The sequence below is a fragment of the Limulus polyphemus genome, unplaced genomic scaffold (genome assembly GCF_000517525.1).
Source record: "Limulus polyphemus unplaced genomic scaffold, Limulus_polyphemus-2.1.2 Scaffold256, whole genome shotgun sequence".
NCBI lineage: Eukaryota > Metazoa > Arthropoda > Merostomata > Xiphosura > Limulidae > Limulus > Limulus polyphemus.
Window position 1 is genome coordinate 713,468 of NW_013665866.1, and position 8,940 is coordinate 722,407.

At 32.9% G+C, this 8,940-nt stretch overlaps 1 protein-coding gene across 1 annotated transcript in view; it reads right to left on the reverse strand.

Moving 5' to 3' along the window:
- Positions 1-7,619, reverse strand: part of LOC111085160 (fat-like cadherin-related tumor suppressor homolog) — a 50,773-nt gene extending 43,154 nt beyond the window's left edge. Inside the window, exon 1 of the mRNA XM_022382548.1 lies at positions 7,309-7,619. The gene's annotated coding sequence lies outside the window, so the exon portion shown is untranslated. The remainder of the gene's footprint in view (positions 1-7,308) is intronic.
- Positions 7,620-8,940: the final 1,321 nt, after the last annotated feature.

The following is an 8,940-nucleotide window of genomic DNA, read 5'->3' on the forward strand; positions in this document are numbered from 1 at the left end:
AAGAGTTTTTCAGATCTCGACAGAATTGAGAGTGACATTCTTCTGTTCCAGAATCCGTTTGATTGTAACCTTGATCACGTGCCAGTCGAACTACAGTTGAAGCTCATTGATTTGCAAGCAAATGACTTGTTAAAAGAGAAGCACAGAGAAGGAAACCTTGTTGAATTTTATCGCTGCTTACCTGATGATGAGTTTTCAAAGTTGAAGAAATTTGCCTCTGGTATGGTATCAGTGTTTGGAACAACTTATGTCTGTGAGCAAACATTTTCAAAAATGGAGTATGTGAAGTAAGCACAACGAGGTTGACTGATGAACATTTGAAAGCAATTCTCTTGGTTGGATGCAGCAATTCCAAAGCAAATATTGGTGATATCTCAAAAGCTAAACGCCAGTTTCACAAATCTCACTAACCTTTTTTGCTGCTTAGTTTGTGAGATTCGGATATGTGCGCACTGGGTGGGATATAACTATCTTATTGCTAACGTCGCCTTCTTTGATAACTTTTGGTAAATAAGCATGTTTGTTGTCTTTATTTTTTGTGTATTCACTGTATTGTATTGAACAAAATGGTTATGCGGCCCGCGCTCGTCATTCTCTCAGTTATCTGGCCCGCTGTGAAAAAAGTTTGGTGACCCCTGTTTTAGAGCAAAGCCACGTGGGGGCTATCTGCTGTGTTCATCGCGGGGAATCGAACGCTGGATTTTATCGTTGTAAGTCCATAAACTTACCGCTTTCCCACTGGGGGACATTTACTCTATTTTCTGCAACGATTTACAAAGAACAGTATCCCACCGACAGAGAATGAAAAATGTTGTTCGTACTGAAATCAAAGAAATGCTTCAGATTTTTTGTCATCTATAGTGAGAGACCTATAATAACTCATTTATCTTTTATTTACTTAGCCTTTATTTCATTAAGAAACGTGAAGAGACACACTTTATACAACATTTATAAAAACTATTATTGTAACTAGAATACATCAAATTACAATAAACGGGTCCGGCATGGCCAGGTGGTTAGTGCGCTTGACTCGCAATCTGAGGGTCACGGGTTCGAATCCTCGTCACACCAAACATGCTCGCCCTTTCAGCCGTGGGGGCGTTAAAATGTGACTGTCAATCCCACTATTCGTTGGTAAAATAGTAGCCCAAGAGTTGGCGGTGGGTGGCTGCCTTCCCTCTAGTCTTACACTGCTAAATTAGGGACGGCTAGCGCAGATAGCCCTCGTGTAGCTTTGCGCGAAATTCAAAACAAACAAACAAACCCTCGTGTAGCTTTGCGCGAAATTCAAAACAAACATACAATAAACGAACTAACGTCAGGTTAGAAATTTGTAAAATTCGGGTTCTTGGTTCTATTTACTGAAATATTTAGAATTTTAGGAATACATATTTAAAATACTTAATTTCGTAAGACACTAAGGCACAAATAAGTTTATACAAGAATGAAATATGACCAGGAACAGCTTGAAATATAGAAATATCTTATAACCAATTGAAAAAGTTAGCCCTTTCATTCTTTATTCGATCCTTAAAAATAACTTACGTTTTCTTATTTGATCAAAGTCTTCATTGACAACAAGAAATGTAACTAGCTTTTACCCACTTAAGAAATCTCAAAGCTATTTTAATGACATTACTTTCACTACATTATCAGTTCATATGGTTTACCTACCTTAGGCAAAATACGAACAGTTTTAGTCATGCAGTAAACATGCTGCATGTCTATGGAAGAGAGGGACAAGTTTCTGCATAATGATTTATATAATTAAACATAGGCGCATGGGGTGCGACTTATTCTTACTGTGTCCATTTTTAGTTGTTTTTGTTGTATTACTTGCAATGCAGTTTGATCTTGATTTACTATTCAAATTTTTCTTAAAGATGCAATAGTTTATATCCATAATGAAGGTTAAGTAGAATAGATTTTTTCAGGCAAAATCGGAACAAAATAAAGTACGGTATTTTTTCTGTGCACGAACGTTAAGTTTCTTTAATCTTGTAAGGCATATCAATCCTATCAATTTTTAACTATCGTTGTTGCCTACGTTAGTTAACCTAGAAATTTGTAGAAACGTTGTTTATATGTATATAAAGTGATAAGTGTGTTAGCTGACAAGTAACCAGTGCACGATTTAGTCAGTTTATCTTTTATTGTCAACCGATTAGTTAATTCAGTGTTAAAGATATTGAGTTTGTGTTTCGATGAACAAATAGAGATATAAAATTAAACAAGAAAATGAAATTTCTGTTCAGGTGTAGTTTATTTGTTAAATTAGGCCTACCAATAAACATTGGTTATGCTAAGCTTGAAACTTGAAGCAACATACGCTTTGTTATTATTAATGGGACAGGACTTTGGCTTTTTTTTTTCCTGGCCAACAATAGAAATCACTCAACATTGGTGTCAGTAGTATAATTATTTTTGGTAGACTAAAATAGAATTCAGACTCAACTTCAAGATGACAACTTTTGCTCGGAATAAAACTGAAAATGTTATGAAAATGATAAAGCACGAAGAGAAGATCAAGAAGAAAGAGACAGGAGTTTAAGAAAGTAATAACAAAATTGATATATGAGGTCTACAAAAGAATTATGAACAAAATTCAATTTGATCGAAGACAAGATGAAAAAATCTATAAGAAATTGACAAAAGGACAAAAAACTTAAGAAAGTAATTACAAAAGGGTATCTATAAAGTACAGACCGAAATGTATAAAGAGCATCAACGCCAGGGTAAAATATCTAGAAACTGAACTGGAAAATACAATAATCAAATTAGCCACACATCTTTCTGCATCCGTTTACGAATTACAACACAAAATACTATTAATATGTAATATTGAATATGAAAACCCATCTGGTCTGCAACTGTTATTACCCCTGCTGTTTTCTGTGATTGTACGATTTTCCTGGATTATCTAAAATACCCCAATACCTCATCAAGTTACAGAATTTAGCCACTTCAGCGACATCGTCCAATCGAGAAACCAACAGTCTGTGTTTGAAGGGTACCAGAGCAAGCGTATTAGGCATAGTTTGAAATAATACCATAGATAAATGGATAGAGTAGTGAAAATAAAGCTACTCATCTTGGTCCACGTGTCAAAGTACCAGCTTTAACAGCATTAACCAATTTTATAAGTAAGAGCCGTAGAAATTACCGTGTATTAATGGCCGCATTATCACACAGATTTGGAGTGTTACATCAGAAAGAAGTTTCTAAAGCAAAGTTTAGGAGCAGAGGGAAGACGAGATATTAGTCTAAATTGCTGATGATTTAGAAATGCTTGCCAATTAATTTTATCCCGATGCTTCACATGAAACGATGAATTATGTTGGCACGTGACCAATTCATAGATGCTATAATGGATAAAGATATATTAGACTAAAACAATGTTGGTTTACATCTTTAAAAGGAAGCTGTTAATTGATAATGGAACTTGACTCAACTAAATTTGTAGATAAAGAACTAAAGGCTCCATCCAGCTTCAATCGTAATTAAAATAAGACATCTTACCAAGAACTGCAGTTAAGTCTTCAAAACTAATAACTGCTTCCAAATGATGACAGGTAAAGAAAATCACTAAGATTGGAAACAGAGACATAATAACAGAAATTATGACGAATATCTTTTTGACGACAAACTAAGGTTGTGAAATACTGAGGATATGTCCCAGAGCCCAATCAAACTAAAAGAGCAGGAGAGAACTATACAAACATCAGAAAATTGGCATTAGTTGGACTTTAGGGACGAAATTTCAGATGAAAATAACCAATCTGTTCAATTTGTGATAGAGTTCATTATTTAAAAAAACTAATTCACAAATGAACGGATTCGTTGATGGAAAGCTATGCAACATGTTAATTGACACCGATTCTATAGACATCATTGCTCAACCTGATCTAGTAATGAGAGCTGGGAAATTACCTCCAGAGACGAAGCAAAAAAAAAACTTATATATTGATCTGGACAGCAAGTTTTATACATTTCCAAGCATTAAAGTCATGTCCATCACATTACGTTAAACTTCCTTCAGTATAAACAACAACAAAAAGTTCTGAAAATGTCTACTTTAAAAAAAACAGCAACATACGCTACAACAGTGTGTATTCTTAAAATGACTTTCAACATTGGATTAGAATACGGCATACGTCTAACAGTAAAAATGTAGATTTTAAGATGGAAACGAAAGGTAATGAAAACAACTGATGTTTAAATGATAATTAGTTAAATATCTAAATAGTTTAATATGTTAAGTTATAGCTATAAAGTTAACTGACCCTTATGAGAACGAAGGAATGTTTACTATGTCCAGCATCCAAAATGGCTATAATACTGCTTATTAACGTTATTTAGCTATATTATCTGGATATTATTATTAGTATATCCCTTGTGACGTAATCGGCTTACAACGACATACCGTCTGCAGTGTCTTGTTTTTCATTTGATTGTTTTCAAAATTCGCTCATTTCTTTATGTTGAGGAACAATGTTTGAAATAAAGCTGAACAAAGGTAGCTATGTTTTGTGTCTTTACTTTTGATGTTAATCCCCAAGCCAAACAGTACGTTACCAAAGCTTATTTGTCAGTAGTATCACTGGTCGAAAGTATACTGCTATGCAGCAGCAATTCATATGAAGCAATAGAAACCAATAGGTCTAAAATATGTGATAAAAAATAATGTTAACTGCATATGTTTTTCCCATATACTCTTAATCTTGCTTTTCTTCCATTTCGGATTCAAAATCAGAGGAGTGTAAAGATAGTATTTCAGATTTACCTTCCATCTCCCACAAGTCACTGCCCAGGAGACATTTTGTTCAATACCAAAGCTCGTCGGTCGGGTTGGACGATGAAAGACAGAACATTTTCTGAAACGCTATTTAAATATGCAGTATAATATTTTAAATTATACGGCTTAGACGCCTTAATTAAGCGAAGCATTAGAAATCAATAGGCATAAAAAGTGTGATAAAAATCACGTTAACTGTATATGTTTGTTCCTCCTGTTATTTATAAGTTTGATAAATTCGTCTTTTATGCTTCAGTTACTTGTCAAAAATAGTTTTGATTTAAAATATTGTTGCTATTATTACATTTTATGGAAGTAAGGAGAGCTAGTCTTACGTTTTTACTAATCTGGTATTTGATATCTTTGTGTAACACATGGGCTAAACAGCTCGAAGGTGCAGGCATAGCCGTACCAAACTGTCAACTGCTGACTATAAGGCTACTCTCAACCGAATAGCAGTATTGGCTTTTAATGCGGATTGTGTACAACGTTGAATCGCTGGCTTTAACCCTGGACCCTCTGATCCACAGCCAGGCAAGCTAATCATTGGGCCACGCCCAAATATTTTATCAGTTCAGTGTGGTATATGTTTGTATAATAATTTCCTACAGTGATAATCAATTTTCACAAGCTTCCCGAAACGATAATACCTTTATTATGTACACGTGTTTATTACAAACGTTCAAAGAAGTAAATGCTGTCTAAGTTTTAATATTTGTTTCTTTGTATTATATTGTAATTAATATAACACGAACAGACTGCTAAGTAGAAATTCCAATCTATAGCCAAGCTAAAGAGGATAATTTCGGTAATCTACAAAACAGCAAAAATAGTAAATATTCAAGCTACCATTTATATCATACTGTGTATTCTGATAAATTAGACAGTCACCTTTAGGTTGTATTTTGTTTTAGTGGTTAACACAAACATTTGTTTGACAAGCGCATATTCAAATAAGCCTTTAGAACTAGCAAATTGAAACTTAGTTTTACCTAATTTGAGGGTGCAGAAATGATTGATTTTACTTCATACTGAAAAATCTATTTTAGAGTTATAATTAACTTTATAATTAATCTTTAATTAACACGTTCCATAATTACAAACAAAAGCAAGCTGATATTTTCATGTGTTAGAAATGGCAAAAGGCTATTAATATTCAGACGAGAATATATTTTAAAAAGTTTACGTCTATTTACTTAATCAGATTATTTTACTCGCAAATTTGTGCAATAAATTAACTTTTTTCAGTGCTTTAGCACAAATTTACGATCTTCTACATTCAATGTAATACAGAATACGAGAAATATAAAAATAAGTCTTATCCGTAACTTAACAAATCATGATTATAATATAGAAGAAGGATCGAATGTATTATGTTCTTAACTTTATGCTACATTTCCAAAATAAATTTAGAGAAAACTTTCAACGAATATCATAATACGAAATAATGAAACTACTTAGATAGATAAATAATTGCAAAATTGGAATATATAAATAAAACCGTAATATCAGGCACGCTTTGAAAGTTTTTAATGTATCCTATTTGCTCATCTTTTAAAACTAAATTCGAAATTTACAAACATTCTACGTTTTAGCATGAAGACGTTTCTACTTTGTATTTTTTAATACCAAATTAACTTGTCTTCACTTGTTGTCTAATATGCATACCATAAATATTTAAACACTTATTTTGGAACAACTCTTTTAAGTAGTCCAAGTAGTCCTCGTTTAGTCCAGCGATTAAAGCCTATGATCGCCGAGTGCTGCAAGATATGATTACAAATTTCACTTAGATAATACTTGACCACGAAGAACCGTTATAACATACAACTTACTACAGGTGTCTTCATTTTGTGAAGAACTAACTGTATATCACATGACAAGTCTTTACTTTTGTCATGTGAAACTCAGTTGAAGAGGATATACGTATTGTTTTCTTTCAACTATCCATACTGTAATCCTAAAGCTGTTTAAGTACATTGAACGTTTTTTAAGAATTTAGATTACTTGTATATGCCTTACCTTCACAACATATACAAAGAAACATTCATTTTATTTCTTAAGATAAAGAATGAACAAACCAAACTCATGAAAAGATTCAATGAGTCTGTTTATACTTTAGATGACCGAATGATTTCCTGAACGTTGCATAGCGCACTTCTCGTGAGTTTTTCGCATCTCCTAAAAATACCACAAATTCAGAAATAACTCCAACACATTTTCTTTCTTTTTTCACATACAAGTAAAAGCTTAGAAATATTAGAATTTTATTCACAAATATAAGAAAGTAACTAAACGAAATATTATTGTAAAACAGATTCTTTGGAAACGCGCACCTTTAAAAGAATAAAATATTGTCCAAAAGGTTAAATATCATTAATAAACAAAATATTAGTGAATATTTAATGACCTCTATTATAAAACTTGTGTTAGCATTTATTCACACTGTTGAATCAGAAACTTCTAGAGTGACGTTGAGATACTAATGAATTGTAGGGTCAGTACATACTTACCACAGTATAGACCCAGTTTTCACGCCACTTGACGTATTAACCGCCTTAGATTTAGAAAACCTCATCCACTCGACGTCAGCAACTCGGACTTCATAGTTGTTCAACAAACACGCGCCAATTGAAACAGCCCTTATTCAAAAAGAGATACGTGTTTGCTAGATGTCAGTATATTTAAAGTACAAGTTCATCGGAATAAAAGTTTCTTATTTTTAAAAACGAAGAATATGTTAAGAACAAGAACATGCATTTATAAGCTGCTTATGCGTGTGTTCTGAAACACTGGTGAAGGACTCTGTGAAACTATCGTGAAATTTAAACTATCTGATCTCTTTCCGAGCACGTGCTCTCGTGATACGGCACGCGTTGACTGTCGACTTCAGCTACATATGGAAAGGAGTCTGCTACGCGCATTGCACCATGGGAAAAGCGTAAGAACTATTCACCATTGGTGGTTGTTGGCCTGTTCTAATATTGTATCCATGATGGTCAAATATGAAAAACTGACGTTTCATAGCTACTTTAAGAGAACTAAAGATTGGAAAATTTCTAGAAATGTTAATAATTTTTTTATTGTCGCGAAAAATGTTGCTTATGACATTTCATGTCTAACGTATTGACGAACAATTAAATACAAATGAGTACATTTTCCAAGAAATCACATAAGCCCTTGACCCTGTATCTATAATTTTCCAATTTATTTATTTTCTGTCTTATCTGGCTAGAATTATACGTACTTTATCTTCTTGTAAACACATTAAACAGCTAGTTATACCCTAATACTGGCACAAGCATTATTTACAGCCTGAGATAATCTTCCCTAGCTTTTCAGCTCCATTAGTCAAGAATAATGGCAGGCTGATCTGTCTAACACAACCTGCTAGTGTAAATGCTTCCGCTATTAGATTTTTGCGTGCTTTTGAAATTAATGGGGTTTTACAAGACTTCGCAAAAATAATATAATTTAAAAACTTATATAGTTCACTAAAATTAAGAAAGCAGATGTTACAACTGGTAATCATCTTCAGCATGACAAACGCTAGTGTAGTTTATCCAGGACATACACTGTAATGTTCTACATCAGTTCACCCAGTAGAATGAGAACTATAAATATATGTAAATTACATAGTTTAAGTAACCTATAAAGGAATATGAAAACCTATTTGTACCTAATAAAACATCTAGAAATTTAAACGTTCATATTCAACCTCGTAGTGTAGAATATTTTGTAAATACACAATAAAACTGTCAGTGAAATTCAAGTCAATATACTTTTAACATTTATCACCAAAATGATAACTTTCTAGCTCCAATGAACTAATATTTAAACAGAGACAAATTTCGCCAAGATAATCACTCTCTGAAGTTCAACGGTGAACTTCAAGGCTTAAAAATTCGTAGTTAGATTCCTGTGAATGTACAGCATAAATAACCAAAAGCGCATCTTAGTGCTTAACAAAAACCAAAGTCCAAGAAAATCCGTTTTATATAAATTAGTTTATTAAAAACAATAAATAAATACAAATATTACACTTCTATAAGTCTAAATTTATAATTTATTTAAACTATCTATACATGGCTTACACAGTATTACATCTAAAGACAATTCCCAGGTACAACTGTTTATATGTTTTA